Genomic DNA, 19754 nt, shown 5'->3' on the forward strand with positions numbered 1-19754 from the left:
AGTTTTGGCAATTAGGAATAAAGCTACTGTAAACATTTGTGTGCAGGTTTTGTGTGGACCTAAGTTTTCAGCTCCTTGTAGTAAAAAACACATAAAATTTACCGTTGCACATTTACATTTAAAATGTACAATTCAGTGGCATTAAGTAAATTCACAGTGTTGTGCAGCCATCACCACTATCTAGTTCCAGAACTTTTTCATTACCCTAAATGTAAACACTGTTAAGCAGTCACTCAAGTATTAATTTTGAAATTTAAGTTAATTAAAATTAAGTAAAATTAAAAATTAACTTCCTCCACCACACTAGCCACATTTCAAGTGCTCAGTAGCCACATGTGGTTAGTGGCTATTGAATAGCACAGGTCTGGGGGAAGAGAATTAGAGGCAGGGGAAACAACAAATACAAAGCCCTTTATGCAAGAATACACTTTTTCAAAGAACAGTTAGTTGGCCAATATGACTGGAGTACAAGAGGTAGGGAATGTGGTCAGTGAGGTAGCCAAGAGTCAGCTAATGGTTTTTCATGTCATAGTAAAGACGTTAGATTTTATTTTAAGTGTGATGGAAAATTTATAAAGACTTTTAAAATGATCAGTCTGACTACTGTGTTGGAAAGATTGAAGGAGGTTAAAGAATGAAGCAGGAAGACTTTAAAGACTGTTACAGGTGAGCGATGTTACAGTATTCCAGGTGAGCAATGATGGTTCTTGAACTAGGGAGGTAGCTGAGGTGACGAAAAGTGTTTAGATTCAGGATATATTTCAAAGGTTTAGATTATTGCATTTACAATGGATTGGATGTTAGACATAAGAAAGAAAAACTGTATTCTGTAAATTGGAGAACACTGAGAAACAGGTTTGAGAGAAAATTAAATTTAGTTTTGACCATGTTATGTTTTAGATGGTCATTGCCATCAAGTGATTGCAAAATTGGAGCTAGATGACAGCTCTGATATTTTGATATTTATTATAAATATTACTTTCTTAGTGAGTTGCTATAAGAGTGATAAAAAACATATAACTCATAGAGATAGGATTAATTAGAATGGATTCTGAAGTGCACATGCCTTATATATCAGGTAAAAGGTAAATATATATTCCATATATTCTGGAATAAGGGATCTACTGAAAGACTGTTGAAGATTCAAGATACTTGTATTACATTACTTAGTGATTAAATGATAAATAGGATTATTTTTAATGTTTTCATATAGCATAGTTTTGAACAGTTTAAACAGATACACGCCCAAACAAGACATACAGGTGGCCAAGAGGCATGTGAAAAGCTGCTCAACATCACTAATTATTAGAGAAATGCAAATCAAAATTACCATGAGGTATCACCTCACACCAGGCAGAATGGGCATCATCAGAAAATCTACAAACAACAAATGCTGGAGAGGGTGTGGAGAAAAGGGACCCTCTTGCACTGTTGGTGGGAGTGTAAATTGATACAGCCACTATGGAGAACAGTATGGAGGTTCCTTAAAAAACTAAAAATAGAATTACCATATGACACAGCAATCCCACTACTGGGCAAATACCCAGAGAACACCATAATTCAAAAAGACACACGCACCCCAATGTTCATTGCAGCACTGTTTACAATAGCCAGGTCATGGAAGCAACCTAAATGCCCATTGACAGACGAATGGATAAAGAAGATGTGGTACATATATACAATGGAATATTACTCGGCCATAAAAAGGAACAAAACTGGGTCATTTGTAGAGACATGGATGGACCTGGAGACTGTCATACAGAGTGAAGTAAGTCAGAAAGAGAAAAACAAATATCGTATATTAATGCATATATGTGGAATCTAGAAAAATGGTACAGATGAACTGGTTTGCAAGGCAGAAATAGAGACACAGATGTAGAGAACAAACGTATGGACACCAAGGGGGGAAGGTGGGGGGTGGGGTGGGATGAATTGGGAGATTGGGATTGACATGTATACACTGATGTGTATAAAATGGATGACTAACAAGAACCTGCTGTATAAAAAAATAAATTAAATTAAATTTAAAAAGAAAACAGGGGCTTTCCTGGTGGCACAGTGGTTGAGAATCCGCCTGCCAATGCAGGGGACACGGGTTCGAGCCCTGGTCCTGGAAGAACCCACATGCCGCGGAGCAACGAAGCCCGTGCGCCATAACTACTGAGCCTGTGCTCTAGAGCCCATGAGCCACAACTACTGAAGTCTGTGTGCCACAACTACTGAAGCCCATGCGCCTAGAGCCCGTGCTCTGCAACAAGAGAAGCCACTGCAATGAGAAGCCTGCACACCGCAACGAAGAGTAGCCCCCGTTTGCCACAACAAGAGAAAAGCCCACGCGCAGCAACGAAGACCCAACGCAGCCAAAAATAAATAAATTTATTAAAAAAACCAAAAAACAGATACATGCCACTAGTTTTTTGCATTATTTTTGTCCTATGGTTAATGCTTTGCATCTAAATATACTTCACACTTTTTTTAAAGTCCATATTTTTAAACCTTTATTTTATTCTAAAATCTTGGGCAGGGCTATTGAAGCTTAATGACATTAACAACTACCATTTAAGGAGAAAGGAAAACATAAATAATCTCATTTGATCTTTTGATGCTGCAGAAAAAAAGGCTAGCAGAAAGTGACTGCTGGATGTAAACGGTGTTAAAATGTTAACTAAATTGCAAAAGCAGTTAGGCTTACTACCAGTAACCTTTCTAATCTTAACATCTAACAATAGTAACACTGTCATAGGACACAGTAGGATGTGATGTAATGAGCAGGAGGAGGACTTGAATCCTGATTGTATTTCTTACTAGCTGACTGCACTTGTCTTTGGATAAGGTATCTGTTTTTCCCTTTTTCTTCCCCCCTTTAAAAAAATTTTCAGTGTCTTCAACTAAAGAATGGAGGGACTAATATCACCTACCTATCCCTCAGAGTTGTTGGAAGAATCAAAATGCATATAAAAGCGCTTTGTAAATAGCATATTTTACTTAAGTTTTAGGAATGAAGGTTTGAAACAATTACTACTTGAATTTTTTCTTCAGAAATATTTCCAATTTTAACCTGATTTAATAATTATTTTAGTAATCAATTGGGGTAACTGTTTATATTCTATTGCCTTCCACAATACACACTGGATAATTAGTAATTATCTGTTGATTTTCAATTAGTTTTACAGTAACCTATTATTTTGTGGACTGTTGCCAGTTCTACACGCTGTATACCACGGGCTCTCAATAAATGTCACATACAGAGCATTCTTGTGGCAGGAAGATTTAGGATCCAAATGAATTCTGAGCTCTGACAGACAGGATCTGTAGAATATAAGGCTTTCAGAAGACAACCCACCTGCTCCACACTTTCAAACAGCAACAACCAGAATCACAAGGTTCTCTGCCTACCTCTCAGCCTCATCTCTCTCCACTGTCTTCCCCTCAACTTCTCCATCCCCGGTGCACAGAACAACTTCCCCAAATGCTCAACGCAATCTCATATTTGGACTTTTCCATCTCTTGTTTCCTTTACCTAGACACTCTTCCTTTGTAACATCAAGTCTTTGTCTCACTTAGATATCATCTCATGAAAAGCCTTTCCAGACCTCCTGTGCTCTTACAAAGGCCTGTCATGAACTCCTTCTTGTAGTCATTTTATCACACGGTATTTAAATTCTGTTTACTTGTCTGTCTTCTTCAATAAACTGTGAACTCTGGGAAGGCAGTGTCTGTGTCTGCCTTGTTCACTGTTATATCCCTTGCATGTAGTATGGTTCTAACACATTATGGTTTTACAATAAATATTTCTTGATTGAATAACGAGAGTGGTCCGGAGTTTAGTAGACAGATACCAATCACTACGCTTGGTTTTCTGCCATTCAGCTAGGACTGGACGCTCCGGATTGATATATTTTCACCTCGTGAGGTTGGCAGCCCTTCGACCAGGCCTGCAGGTAGCAACCCATTTATCTGAATGATCTGACTTAGCAGAACCACTGCCGACACGCGTGGCGTGGGTCTCTATGACCCACGAGCAACTGCTATGCCCTCTAGGTAACGAGGTGGAAAGAGGATCTTCAGGGGCCACCAGTATCCCAGGAAAGACGAAAGATTCGTCTTAACCTGGCCTCTGGCAGCACTGTCTACACACTACCTCCTCCTGCGCGCCAAGCCGTTAGTACCACCCGGTCCCACTCGGCTCCACCCACCTGGCGAGCCCGGGTTAATAAACCCTAGTCGCCAGGTTGCGCGAGGCGTTCCTAAGCCCCGCCTCCGGGGCGAGGGCGCCCTCCCCCTCCCAGTTCTGCCTAAACAGTTCCGTTAGCAGCGGGAGGAAAAAAACCGTCCTTTGGGTCCCCGCCTCTCCGCTCCCAACGCTTTACTCCCTACTCCCCTTGCGACCACTACACACAGCTACGGAGGCCCCTAAAGTACAAATATCCCCCAGGCACTGCCATAGCCTGATAGATTTTGTCCTTGTTACTTCATCCCGTTCCAGGGCCCTGCGTTCTGCTTTTGTCAGGAATTCGAGCTCCTGCGTTTCTTCCGGCGGCAGGAACTCTAACGCTTTTCACGGAAGTAAAGTTGTTTTGTTGGCTTTTTTTTTGCGGGGGGAGGTGGCTTTTTTTTTTTTTTTTTTTTGGCCGCTGGGGCTGCCCGCATTCCTTCCCTCCCACCTCGCGGAATTGTGGCGGGAGGGGGAGGAGAAAGTCAAAGCGCCTGCGCGGAGAGGCCGCTTTCCATCCGGGTCCCCGTCCGTGCGGTGCAGCAGGTCGGTAGGCGGGAAATGGCGACTGGCTGAAGGAGCTGGTTCTGTTGCTGCTGCGGGCTACGCGGGAAAGACACCACGCGTTGCGCAGTCGGGACCATCGCCGGAGCCTGAGGACACTTCTCTGTCGTCACAGTTAGGTAATCCCACTCGTCCAGACGCTGCCGCTGCTCCCAGTCTTAGTCCTCCTCTTCCAGGGCCGTCTGCCGGGATCTCCTCCCCTTCTTAACCGGGTTCTCCAGCGGCTGCGGCGTCTTGGTAGTCATGCACTGTTGGCGCCTCGTACGTCCGCTGTGTGGAGCCGCTCTTCTCTGGACTTTCCCCTGGGAACAGAAAGGGAGCTCACTTCCCGCCAGCTTCGGCTCTCAGGCTGCGGCCTGTGTTGTGATTTCTGGGGTTAGATTTCACTTTGCTACCCACCCCCATCCCGATCTCACGTTCGTAGTCCGAAAACCTGTGGTCGTCCCTCCCGGTAATTGGGTTAGATCAGCTTTTCTAACCTTGACCCGTCTGACGTTTTAGGCATTTCATTCTTTCTAGTAGGGTGTTTTTGCGGGGGGAGGGCGTTGCTCTATCTCAGTTTTTATAAATACCTTTTGAGGATCTGGAAGAAGAGATTTCACTAAGTTCTGTTTGTCTACTGTTAAAATGTTGAGTTGACATTGTTAGCTTTTTCAAATTAAGAGTGGTGGTAAAGAACAGCCCATGTGGAAGGCCTCTGGTTTCTGTAGTGGTCAATTAAGGGTGAATCTTACTGTACTTCGTATTCTACACTTTCTTTGGGTATCAAATGCCTGTATAGATGCTTATTTTTGTATTCTTGACTAGAATTCCATGGTAAATAATTGTATAAGTAAATCGTCTTTATTTACTTCTCACTTGAGTGGTGGCTGGAGGTGTGAAGGATGTTAAGCACTTTAGAGTACCTTAGGGAAACCTACAGAGATACTGCTCGTAAACTGCACTAAGATCCTGAAATGAAATGTACTTGGTAGATGTTCCTCCAAGGCAGGGATTTACCTTTCCAATGCTAATAAGGCAATACCAAGATTACTGCCTAACATAGGTATACAATTAGTGACTTAAAAGATTTATCTTCGTAATTTTCAGGTTGTAGATTTCTTTATATACTCTCTCCCCATTCTTTGCCAAGTTTTAAGTTTTCGTTTGTTGTCCAGCTGTTATCCTTATAAAAGCAAGGAAATGGCTAAAGCTACTTTTATTCTTCCTTCTTGTTCTTTTCCACATTGCAGACCAGTTGTCCATAAAGAGAAGTAATAAGGAGACTGTTGGTATTTTTCAGAATTTGTTTTTCAATATTGTTGAATTTGGGGCCTTTGTAGTTTTTTTTTTTTAAACTAGTTAAATTAAGTTTTGAAAATGTGGTTCACATTACACGTCATTTGATGTTTGTAACTCAAAGGCTTTCAGCTCTCTAGGTTCAGTTTAAAAGACTTCACTATTGTTTGCATATTAGGATTAAATTTCATTAATAAACAGGAACACACAAACATTATTACAATTGTCATTTAGTAGATTCCCCGCCAAGGTCATAAAGAAAGTCAAGGCAAAATGTAGCTCTTAGGTGAAGCAGTCTTCTAGGATTGTGTTGAACTTCATACTTATCTTCAAAACCAAAAGAACAGGGGGTGGGAAGTGGAGGTGAGGGCATACTGGATACTTGCTCAGTCAATTTGTTTAAAAAATAGGGCCAAATATTTGACTTAAAAGGATGTAAAATAAATTATTGGTCTAGTGTAGGTTTTATCTGTACTTTAATGATCTTTTTGGGTAGTTTATGAAGCATTAATGTTTTAAATAAAATTTGTTTTACGGATAGCTGAGTGAGCACTGTTTGTAGACTTCGTCTTCAAGAACTCTTCCAAATTGTTTTAATTCTTCATTCATTTGATTCTTTTAATATTCTTCCCAGTATACGTTGAAAGGCTGTGAAAGCTCTAAGTGGTATAGTCCTTAACCTTTGTGGACGTGTAGCTGTACAGAAGTTCTAAATAGGATTCCATAGAAAAACCAAATAGAATTGGTGGGTTTTATAGTATTCTACGTAGTGTCTCTTGGACACTTCATTTGAGCTAGTAAGGTTATTCTTTTCTCACTATCAAGAAATTAAGAATTAGGGGTGTTTTATCTTTCTGAAATTCATCTAGCTGATCCGATGTTTGAGATTTCTGGTCAAGAGGATTCCTCACAAGATTATTATATTAGCAGAATCCATCCAATTCTGATTTTAAAAAAACCTTGGCTCTTTTGTTCAGAAAGGATGTTCTAGACTCGAGACTTGTAACTATAGGATTAATTGCAGATTGAATAAAATGGTATAAATTGATCTCATTCGTAAGAGATTTTTCGATTAATGCGATAAAGAAAAAGTGGTTTGTCTGAATAAACAATATCTAACTAAATTGTAATTTACTGAGTTGTTGTGAAAGCATAAAGTAGAAAAGACACTTTAAGTCATAAATACCAAATGTTCTAAGAAGACCTCATATATGATATTCTCTAAGTAATTCTTTTGTGTAGGTTACCTGACCATTTTAACTGGATTGGCTACAGGGGTCATTTGCTCTACTTTGAAGATGAGAAGATTTAACAGAGATGGGACTTAAGATAAAACCGTACAACTTTTAGTTTCCACTTTACATTTGCCATGAGACATATATCTAAGCCAGACATATATTCACTACTGGTTTATGACTACATTAATTTTTAATTTAAATTGTATTAAATTATAATTGGATCTACATTACAAATAGGTGGACTAGGTGGTTGACTGTGTGGTATAATCTGAGAATTGCCAATGCGAAACTTTATTTGTGTCTCTCCTTTGTGTTATGAAATTCTTTCTAAAATGTTTCATTTAAAATTACAAATTCTCTGGAAGGAAAACTTTAAACTATTGCCTTTTATTGGCAATATTAGCACAGATTAGTTTATCAAATAAATTTGCTGATACCACAAACAGGTGAGGGTTCAGAGGCAGTGGAACAACAGAATTAAGCTTCTTTGCATTGGCTGTGATCAGGAGAGGTGTGGCATGTAGGAACATTGTCTGAGGGAGAAAGGCATGGTGGGAGTAGAGTTATAGTGAGAAGCTTGGGCCTCTTGGGGTCCTTTGGGAATCTTGTGAATCTGACTGACAGTAATGAGGAGTGAGACTAAGTGTGGTCCCAAAAAGAATTGTAGGACCTTAAGGACAAACGTTGTTTATAGCTTTGGCCTGCCCTTTTGTTTATTTACCTCATCTGCAGGTCCCCATTTAGTATGATATTTTTAGAAAAGAGTGAAGGAAAACACTAAAATGCCATTGAAAAAGAAAGTGTTGTAAAATATTTACATAAAAAGTCTTTTAACTTTAATATAAGGTCACAGTAGGCCAGTTAACTATATTAGGGACCCCAGGTTTTATGGTAATCATAGGCTCTCCTATATTCATTTAGAGAAATTATAGAAAAGGAAGTTTATCTAGATTAAACATGAATTATCAACTGTGCTTTGACTTGAGGTTCTAGCAGTCAGGTTTCCATAATAGCTATAATAATTTTAGGACAAGGAACTGTGTTTATTACTTTGATTAAAGAAACATAAAATTGTTCTAATAGAAGGCACTTGAATACTTCAGAAATAATTGGGATTATACTTAGTAATAGTGGCTTATATATAGTTTAGGAAGAATGTTTTCTTTCTTTGGACTAAATACTTCTATATGGAGAAATTGGAAACTAAAAAGGCAGAATCATTGCTAAAAATAAATAAGAAAGGGATATTAAGAATCTGTTAGCATCATGACATGATATTTTAAGTTTCTCGTGTTGACCAGTTAAAGTAATGTTTAAGTAGGAATTCAAAATATATTTTATTAAAAGAAGAGTGTATTATTTGTTAAAGAAAAATATACAGAACCAATAAGTATCTTTTCAGTTGAGAACAACTATGATTATTTGTTTCAGTAATAATTGCTTTCTTTCTGATGTTCCCCAAATATATATGATTATTCTATTGAGTTGAAATTGATTAACTTCACACTGACTTTACAAGTACCTGCTTTAGTGTATTTTGTTAAATAAGATAATTATACAGTAAAATCCTTTAATTTTCTGATGTACTGATAAAAATTATTTGAAAAATATAATCACATTTCTAACAATCATGCATTTTTCCCTCATTGGTAATATACCATTTTACTTTATTTTATTTTACTTTTTTAGTAGTAGCAAACAAGAGGGCACTTCTGTTAGAGAATTATGATCTTACCTCCTCTTTGACTAGTAATTTAGATAAAAATTCTTAAAACTCTTCTTAAAACTTTTTGTCTTCGGTTTATTCAATCATAATGATTAGTTTTTCTTTGGTAGGTAGCATTAATAAGAATAGTAGGAAATTATTTCAGGTACTCAAAGATTTTTAATTAATAACTATTTTTCCTTTTTGCCAACATCTCATTGATTCTTTTATTATCAACTTAATGTGTTCTGAGAGTTCCATATTTCTACTGGCCTGAGAGTAAGTTGAATATAAAATTAATTTTCTTTAAATAGAAGCTTTTATTGAAGGAGTAGTTATATCTCTCCCCTTGCCCAATTTTGGTGAGAACTACTTAAAAAGCATTCTTAGGAAAATTCTGCCAAAATTAACTTCACGTTTTTATTCTTCAAATTTTCTTTAATGTATCCAATAAGTACATTGTAACTTGCATGTATACAGGTAACTCCTGTAAATTTTAAAAATTGCATATATTGGAATATATTCCATAGAAAGGATAGTAATATGATGAAAAGTGATACACTGGAGTGACAGGTTTCCTATGTGCTTTTTTTTTAATCTCATTAATAGCTTTTTAATATGATTTTTTAAATTTTATTATTTCTTTTTGGTTGCATTGGGTCTTTGTTGCATTGCGTGGGCTTTCTCTAGTTGCGGTGAGCGGGGGCTACTCTTCACTGTGGTGCGTGGGCTTCTCATTGCGGTGGCTTCTCTTGTTGTGGAGCACAGGCTCTAGGCTCGCGGGCTTCAGTAGTTGTGGCTCGCCGGCTCTAGAGTGCACGCTCAGTAGTTGTGGCGCACAGGCTGAGTTGCTCTGCGGCGTGTGCGATCTTGCCGGACCAGGGCTTGAACCCGTGTCTCCTGCATTGGCAGGTGGATTCTTAACCACTGCGCCACCAGGGAAGCCCTCCCATGTACTTTTGACAAGTTTCTAATGAATATTATAGTACTCAGTTCTTATGAATTCATAACTATATTTTTTCTAAAATAGCACATTTTGTTATAAAGTTTTATTGGTATGAATTTCTTTCATGCTGTGTAATAGAATACTTCTTTTTACAAGATGTGTACATTATACTTACTGCAGTTAGTTAAAATTAGAACAATCTCCAAATTACTGTTGCTTTAAAGCTTAGGTGAGAGAAATACAAGTCTGTCCTCAGCAGAAGCACATACTGTCTCATTCGGTACATAACAAATATTGATTTTGCCCTAATGGTATTTCTGCTGAGTACATGCAAAGTTTTAAGTTGGGGTCCTGATAATAGTATTTTAAAACATGTATGTGAGTGGCTGTATTTTCAGTGATCAACAAACGAAATAATGCCATCTTTAAAAAATCATTTCATATTTTCATTGAGCATTTTAGTCATCAATAATCTAACAACCCAGAGAAAATTAATTGACCATGGTTTTAGAAAAAACTTTTTTTTTTTTTGGTTGTTGTTCATTGAAGAAAACTTTAAGAGGAAAAAGAGCCATAATTTTATCAACCCAACTCAATAGCAGTTTTTTTTCCCAAATATTTTTGATTATGTTTATAGTTAGTAGTTTTTGAAGAATTCCATTATCTAGTTTAAAAAAGGAGAGAAAGTTATGTATCACATAATAATAACCTGAAAAGACCACTTTATCACATACTTTGTTGGGCAGGGTTCAGGGAAAAGAATCTCCCTGTCTTGGAGTTGATGCTTTATATAATCCTCCTCTACTTAATCCTCCTGCCCTATTTGACTTTTGACTTTTATTAGGTGATAAGTGGGAGGGACCAAGAAATCTCTTCTTTCTATAAAGTCATTCAATGAAGGGCTTGGGAAAGTAGTAAAGGAAGGAGAGTAAAAGTGGACAGTTGTAGTATCTGAACCTGTTGATTTCAGATTATTCAACTGGAAATATAGTGAAAACAGATACTGATACTTTTGTCATTTGGTGTCAACGAAGGCAGTGATTTTTAGCTTTTTCTTTCATGAGTGTAAATTGAGTAGTGATACCATTTATAATAGAATATAAATTAACAAACTCAGAAATTTAGAGCTAGAGGAGACTAAAAGGGTCGTCTAGTCTTTGTTTCCTTAATGATGAACGATCTGAAGACTTTTTAACATGTAGTAAGTGTTGGTCTTAATTAGGGTGCTTCTAGATAAGTTGTATGTGATAGAAGGATGAAAACAGCTCAGATTAATTAATGACTCATCTCCTGTTGTGACAGCTTTCTTTTTAGGTAAAATTTACATGTAGTAAAATGCATAGATCTGAAGTCCAATAACTTCTTTTGCTGTTGAGGAAATGAAATGCTAGAATGATTGCATGACTTAATTAGTGTCTAATCAGTGTTACAGCTAACTAGTGATAGATTCAGGACTGATACCTCCCAGTCCAGGGGCTCTTCCTCTAGTAACTCCCTCAGGAGCCTACTCCAGAACTTTGCATGCATATTTTCTTTATATAGGCAATTTATAACTTATATATACCTAAATTTTATGGGGAAACCCAGACTTTGTTGCCTTTAAAGTTTGATTTGTGATCTTTTTACAATTTTCTTATTCATATTTTTTTGTCCACTTTCGTTTCCCTTTTCTCTCTTTTATTCAGCAAAAATTTGTTTGAAAGAATGCACATTAGATTAGTCCTAGATAATTTGTTAAGAATCCTTCATATATAATGTGCTGTTTTGTTGTTTTAATAGAAAATTGTGTACTCAAGACCTCAACAGCGAATTATCAACTGAGTTTATGCTTGTATCATTATTATAATCTTGTTAGCACAAGACAATTTGCAGCCATAATTGTTGGCATCAAATATTGCTTGGGGTCAGGGATTTTGTGAAAAGGAAGGAAATCTTATGAGGAAGGAATATTTTTAGTTTTATTCTTGCTCTTTTTGTGAGCAAGAATTGATTACTGCAGTGAGGATTTTGTGTTTCAGTGACATATTTTTTTCCCTATTCTCTTGTCTCTTTGAGGGAAATGAGAAAAATTATAGTTCAGTTCAACAAAGGTTGAGCTTTCATGTGTACCGGGTTGTTGGAGTTACAGATAAGATCTCTGCCTTCAACACTCTTACAATTTAGTGCAGTTAAAGATATATAAATAGATTATTTCAGTACGATTTGTTAAAAGCTAAGGAGAGATAATCACCAGTTTACACAGGCATGGGCATGTGGGGGTGGTTACTTATTGGGGTGCATGGTACTTGGGCTGAGCTTTAAATGATGAGGATAAGAATTAGTTGAAAGGAAGGAATATTTGAGGTATAGAGAAAAAGCAGAAGCATGATACAGCAGTGTGGGCAAGAAACTATTATTACTGGAGTGCAAAGAGTGAGGCAGCAAATAGCAGTGAAAAAGACTTGGAGAGGTAGATCTTGGAGGGTTTTATATATATTGCTAGAGTTTAGTCTTTATTTTGAAGAGAGTTCGTGGGATGGAACAGGCAGATTTGTAGAGTGCAGAGGATGGATTTAAAGGGGGAAGACTGAGAAATATTTTAGAGGTAGAATCATGAGGATTTGGTGATTGTAGGGGACAAGGGAGGGGAAGAATGACTAGGTGTTTAGGATGGCTTCTGGCTTCATTGATTAGGCAGATTACTTGTGATTAAGAATATAGTAGAGCCGGGGGGGCGGGGGACACTTCCCTGGTGGCACAGTGGTTAAGAATCCGCTTGACAATGCAGGGGACATGGGTTCGAGCCCTGGTCCGGGAAAATCCCACATGCCGCGGAGCAACTAAGCCTGTGTGCCGCAACTCCTAAGCCTGTACTCTAGAGCCCACGAGGCTCAACTACTGAGCCTGCATGCCACAACTACTGAAGCCCACACACCTAGAGCCACAACAAGAGAAGCCCCCACAATGAGAAGCCCACGCACCGCAACGAAGACCCAATGCAGCCAAAAAAAAAAAAAAAAGCTGAGCTCATTTTATTTAAAAAGAATATAGTAGGGGGACTACCCTGGCGGTCCAGTGGTCAAGACTCCACAATTCCAATGCAGGAGGCTCGGGTTCCATCCCTGCTCAGGGAACTAAAAAGGAATACAGCAGGAAATATACAAAAGGAAGAGCAGGTTTGGGAATAGGGGTGGGATAGGAAAGGTGAATTCAGCCTTGGGTAAGTTGAATTTGAGGTGCAGAGTGAAAGTGTTGAGAAAGCTGTTGGATGATAGTCTGAAATTTATAGATGATACAAAAGCTAGAAGAATTAATGTTGCAATTTGGAAGAGGCACCCACGCCCAATCTTTTTAGCTGGGCTGCAGATACATAGAAAGCAAACTTAATTGCTTGGTTTTAAATTGCTGAACAATCAGCTTTTTCTATTCCTGAGATGAGATCTGGTTCAAATGTTGAAAAGTGGAAATGTTTTACATTATATACTCGCCCCCCAATGTCATGAGTTCTTAAGCTTAAAATGTTGTTGCATCCATTGCTATGTTTGTTTTGTGATGTAATCTACTTAAATTGTATCTACTTCATTCATTAGTAGTAGATTTATTTCCCTGATGTACTCATTTCCCAATCTTTACTTGTATTATTTTATTTTTACTGGTAATAGAAAAGAATTTATCTAGTAATGGAGCTCTAAAGAACCTAGAGGATTGTTAATTTCTAACATAAGTAGTAGAGTTAGCAAGATGAGGCTGTATATGTATGTGTAAAACTCTTCCTTTTATATTTTATGTTTAGGTAATAAAATTAGACTATTGCAGATATTATGTAGGCAATTTCTGATCAGTACTTGGCCCAATTGGTATGTATTGTTTTTGGTTTTGGTCAGGTAATGCTGGCCTCATAAAATAAGTTGGGAAGTGTTCCCTTCTGTTTTCTGGAAGAGTTTGTTGTTTGTTTTGTTTTTATTAAGATGTTTGGTAGGATTCTCCAGTGAAGTCATCTGGGTCTGGAATTCTCTATGTTGGAGACTTTTCCTGCAATTTAATTTTTTTTAGATATGGGGCTGATCAGGTTATCTTTTGTTTTTTTGGTTATAAATTTATTTATTTATTTTTGGTTGCATTGGGTCTTCGTTGCTGCACGTAGCCTTTCTCTAGTTGTGGCGAGGGGGGCTGTGTGTGGGCTTCTCATTGCGGTGACTTTTCTTGTTGTGGGCTCTAGGTGCATGGGCTTCAGTACTTGCGGCACGTGGGCTCAGTACTTGTGGCTCACGGGCTCTAGGGCTCAGGTTCAGTAGTTGTGGCTCACGGGCTTAGTTGCTCCACAGCATGTGGGATCTTCCTGGACCAGGGATCGAACCCATGTCCCTTGCATTGGCATTCGGCCACCAGGTAAGTCCCTTTACAGGTTATTTTTGTTGGATGTAAAATCCTTGGTTTACATGTTCTTTTTTTTGGGGCGGGAGGTGGGGCTGCGTTTGGTCTTAGTTGCTGCATGTGGGCTTTCTGTAGTTGCAGCGAGTGGGGGCTACTTTTCGTTGTGATGTGTAGGCTTCTCACTGTGATGACTTCTCGTTGCGGAGCATGGGCTCTAGGCGCGTGGGCTCAGTAGTTGTGGCTTGCAGGCTCTAGAGCGCAGGCTCGGTAGTTGCGGCGCACAGGCTTAGTTGCTCTGCAGTATGTGGGATCTTCCTGGACCAGGGCTTGAACCCATGTCCCCTGCATTGGCAGGTGGATCCTTAACCACTGCGCCACCAGGGAAGGCCAGTTTACATGTTCTTTCCTTGATTATTTTATTTTAAATATTTTACTCCATTTTTTTCTGGCATAAAGCGTTGCTATTGAAAAATTTAGAATAGTCTCATATTCTGTCCATTATAAAGTCACTTAGTGTATGCCTAAATCAGGGGTCTGCAAACTACTGCCCATGGGCTGACTGCCTGTGCTTGTAAACACTTTTTTTGTACACAGCTATGTCTGTTCATTTACATATTGTCTTTGGCTGCTTATGCTATGCAATGCCATAGACAATTTGGAAACCAGTGAGCATGGCTGTGGACACTGGACATTGATATTTGAATTTCATATAACTTTCACCCTATGGTTTGTAAGCCTAAAATATTTACTCTCTGATTCTGTAAGAAAAAGTTTGCCTATGTCTATCTTGCCTATATGTCCAAAGAATTTTTCCCCCATTTCTTAAAATTCAGTAATTTAAAGTTCTAGTAGCTCATACTAGACTGTCTTGGTATTTGTCTTTCTGGGTTGCTATTCTCATGTCTGTGTCTTTCAATACATGGTTTCAGACTTCTGTTTCTGGAAAGTTTTCTTGTTGTACTTTTGAGTGTCTGATCTTTGACTCTCTTCAATATTTGATCAGTTTTTCTTGAATCTGCATTTTTTTAATGTTTAGAAATATGTCTTCTTTTTTCTATCTGTTGTGTTCATTTACTTCTTTGTTCTTTTTTCTTTAGTCTTCATTTATGAAATAATTTTTTTTTTTACTTTTTAATTTTTTTCTGACTTCTGTCACTTTATCCCCACCCCCCTGAATTCCAGTTAAATTTGTTCTTATATTAGTGGTTTTAACCTTTCCTTGGAAGTGGTTTATAGTTGCGATCTGTCTTTATGGGGTTACTTTTTGTAATTTTATTGTTTGTAGGAAATTAGGGATTTTATTCTGCTTCTCTTTTTTTTTTCTTCTTCTTATGATAACTATATGGGCTCTGGTCTGATTTCTGTTACTTTTTAATGTGAAATTTGTTTTCCTAAACTTTTAGAAGGAGCTTTGGTTAAAGATAGGTTTTGGCTTAAGTGGAACTTTCTGTTGTTTTCTTATAGTGTTTGAAAATATGGAGGACTGCTCTCTGAGATTGCTTAGTTTATGTTCCTCTTTCCGTCTTTTTCTAGTATTCTGTTTGCTTTTCTCATTTGATTCTGTCCTACTCTGTTTTGACTTTATTCGGCAGTTTCCTCGTATTGAACCCTGTCAGTAGCTCTCATAGTCAGGATTTTTGTTCTTATTTTTTAATGGAAAATATCAAACATATGCACAAAGTAAACAATGGTATCGTGAATCTCCATATAACCATCACTCGGTTTTAGTAGTTATTAACACTTTGTCTGTCTTCTTTGATCTATACCTCCACCCACTCCTACCTGGTTGGTTGTTATTCATAAGAACTTTTTATAGGTGTTTATTTAGGTAAATTTTATATACTTTGAAATACATAGATCTTAGCTGTAAGTTTTGACAAATCTACACCCGTATCACAATATAGGACATTTCCTTTCCTCAAGGCAACTTTTATTCTGATTTTTTTTCTCCTTAGATTATTTTTGCCTCTGCCTTTTTAATGCCATCACCAAATGCATACTCTTTTGTGTCTGCCATTGCTCAGTGTCTGTGAGATTCTTTCATGTTGTTGATGATATTAGTAATTGTTGCTTTCTGTTTCTGATTATTATTCCACTGTAAAAAACAAAGCAAAACCCACAATATTCATCTTTCTGTTGCTGAGCATTTTCGTTGTTCCCAGTTTGGGGCTATTGTAAATAAAGCTGCCAGGAACATTTTGGTAAAAGAACCTTGTGGACATGTTTATATTTCTCTTGTTTAAAAACTTAGAAATGAAATTATTGGATCAGAGGGCTATGTGTTGTTTATTAGAAAGTGCTCAACTTTTACCAAAATTACATTCCCATCAGCAAAATATGAGAGTCCTCATTGTTCTACATCCTTGCTACCATTTATTGTTGTCAGTCTTGTACAATACTTTTTACGATTCAAGTAGATGCGGATTAGTATGCTATTAATGTTTCTAACTTACACTTCTGATAATAAATAATATCGAGTATCATTTCATATGCTTGTGGCAAGTTATCTAGCTGTTATGAAATATCTTCTCAAATCTTTTGCTCATTTTTTTCTACTGGTTTGTCTTCGTTGTGTTTTAGGATTTCTTTGTATTCTGCATACAAGTGCTTTACAAGATACATGTTTTATGAATATTGCATCAGTTTGTTGCTTGCCTTTTGATTTTTTTTTACTGGTGTCTTTTGGTGAACAGAAAATTTTTAATGTTTATTAAGCCAAGTTTATTCAGTTTTTCCTTTTATGGTTATTGCTTTTATAGTTATTCTTTGTATAAGAGCATTTCATCTACAAGGAGATAGTTTTACTTTCCCTTTCTGACATAGGTTTCTTTTCTTTTCTTGCTTAATTGACTAGAACCTACAGTAAAATGTTGAATAGAAGTAGTGAGAGTAGACATCCTTGTCTTATTTTTGGTCGTAAGAGGAAAGGCATTTAGCTTTTCACTATGAAGTATGATGTTAGCTCTGGGGCTTTTGTAGATGTCTTTTATTGGGTAAGAATTCCCTTCTACTCCTGGTTTGTTGAGGTTTGTTTTTTTTTTTTTTTGCGGTACGCGGGTCTCTCACTGTTGTGGCCTCTCCCGCTGCGGAATACAGGCTGCAGACGCGCAGGCTCAGCGGCCATGGCTCATGGGCCCAGCCGCTCTGCAGCATGTGGGATCCTCCCGGACCGGGGCACGAACCCGTGTCCCCTGCATTGGCAGGCGGACTCTCAACCACTGCGCCACCAGGGAAGCCCCTTGTTGAGTATTTTTATTGGAAAAGGATGTTGGGTTTGGTCAGATACTTTTTCTGTATCAACTGAGATGATTGTGTGGAGTTTTTCCTTTATTCTTTTAATATGGTGTATTAGATTGATTAGTTTTCATATTAAACCACCCTTGTATTCCTGAGAGAAATACCACTTGGTCATGGTGTGTAATCCTTCTATTAAGCTGCTGGATTTGGTTTGCTAGTATTTCGTTGAGGATATTTCTGTCTATGTTCCTAAGGGATATTGATGTGTAGTTTTCTTGTAGTGTCTTTGTTTGACTTTGGTATCAGGGTAATGCGCCTCATAGATTGAGTTGGGAGGTGTTCCTCAATTTTTTGGAAGAATTTGAGAAAGATTGGTGTTACTTCTTTAAACATTATGTAAAATTTACCAGTGAAGCCACCTGGTCCTGGACTTTTCTTTGTGGCAAGTATTTTTTTATTATTAATTAAATCTCTTTACTTGTTATGAGTCTTTTTCTGTTTTTTCTTGAGTCATTTTAGTTGTGTCTTCTTAAAAATGTGTCCATTGAATCTAGGTTATCTAATTTGTTGCTGTACAGTTTTTCGTAGTATTTTCTCATAATCCATTTTATTTCTGTGAAGTTGGTATTAATGTCACTTCTTTCATTGATGATTTTAGTAGGTTGAGTTTTCTCTTTTCTTCTTGTCTAGTTCTAAAGATTTGTCAATTTTGTTGCTCTTTTCAAAGAACCAACTTTAGGCTTCATTGTTTTTAAAAAAATTATCTGTTTGATTTATTTTTGTTCTATTTCTTTATTATTTTCTTTCTTCTGCTTGCTTTACATTTAGTTTGCTTTTCTCTTTCTGGTTTTTTAAGCTAGAAGGCTTTTTTATTGATTTGAGGTCTTTTTAAAAATATTAGCCTTCACAGCTATAAGTTGTCCTCTGAGCACTGCTTTTAGGGGCATGCTATGAGTTTTGGTGTGCTGTGTTTTTGTTTTCATTCATTGTGAAGTATTTTCTAATTCCCCTTGTGATTTCTTCTTTGACACAGTGTTTATTTAGGACTTTGTTGTTTAATTTTTGCACATTTGTTAATTTCTCAACTTTCCTTCCTTGTGATTTCTAATTTAATTCCAGTGTGGTTGGAGATCATATACTTGCATGATTTCAGTTATTTTATTTATTTATTTTATTTATTTTATTTTTGATTGTGTTGGGTCTTCATTGCTGTGTGCAGGCGTTCTCTAGTTGCGACTGGGGGCTACTCTTCATTGTGGTGTGTAGGCTTCTCATCGTGGTGGCTTCTCTTGTTGCAGAGCACGGGCTCTAGGCGCGTGGTCTTCAGTAGTTGTAGCATGCAGGCTCTAGATTGCAGGCTCAGTAGTTGTGGCACATGGGCTTAGTTGCTCTGCACCGTGTGGGATCTTCCCAGACCAGGGCTGGAACCCATGTCCCCTGCATTGGCAGGTGGATTCTTAACCACTGTGCCACCAGGGAGACCCGATTTCAGTTCTTTTAAAGGTGAGACTTGTTTTGTGTCTTAACATGTAGTCTTTCATGGAGAATATTCCATTTGTAAGTTGAGAAGAATGTGTATTCTGTTGTTGGATGGCGTGTTCTATGTATATGACTCTTAGGTCTCAAGAATCGTTCAGGTCTTCTGTTTCCTTATTGATCTTTTGTCTAGTTATTCTATCCGTTTTTGAAAGTGGAGTATTAAAGACTCCAACTCTTGTTGAATTGCCTGTTTTTCACTTTGATTGACAATTTTAACTTTATATATTTGGGGACTCTGTTGTTAGGTACGTGTATGTTTATAATTTCCCTCTAAGTGCTGCTTATTACATCCCAGAAATTTTGATGTGCTCTCTTTTTGTTAATTTTCATTACAAAATATTTTGTATTTCCCTTGTGAATTCTTGTTTGACTCATGATTTATTTATAAATTTAAAAAATTTCAAGTATATGGTACTATTTAAGATTTCTTTTGTTTTTGATTTATAATTGTGGTCAAGGAACATACTTTGTAAGATTTTAGTCTTGATGGTCAGTTTCAAAAGTTCATGAGGGCTTGACTGCTCCAGCCCTTTTAGAACTATTAAGTATACCTTTTACAACTCATTATTGAAATGGACTAAAACCCTCTACATTTCAGCCTCCTTCTTTAAATGCTCTTGTCTTTCTTTCCAGTGACTGGTTATTTTTAAGTTCAGAGGACTTTTCTCCTAAGCTTTCCTA

The 19754-nt window shown here is 37.5% G+C and overlaps 1 protein-coding gene across 2 annotated transcripts in view; it reads left to right on the forward strand.

Annotated features, from left to right (window-relative positions):
* Positions 1-4461: 4461 nt before the first annotated feature.
* CTDSPL2 (CTD small phosphatase like 2) overlaps positions 4462-19754 on the forward strand; it is a 68303-nt gene continuing 53010 nt past the window's right edge. For both annotated transcript variants that reach the window (XM_060005149.1, XM_060005150.1), the window contains exon 1: positions 4462-4896. The gene's annotated coding sequence lies outside the window, so the exon portion shown is untranslated. The remainder of the gene's footprint in view (positions 4897-19754) is intronic.

The sequence above is a fragment of the Delphinus delphis genome, chromosome 2 (assembly GCF_949987515.2).
Source record: "Delphinus delphis chromosome 2, mDelDel1.2, whole genome shotgun sequence".
Taxonomy (NCBI): Eukaryota; Metazoa; Chordata; class Mammalia; order Artiodactyla; family Delphinidae; genus Delphinus; species Delphinus delphis.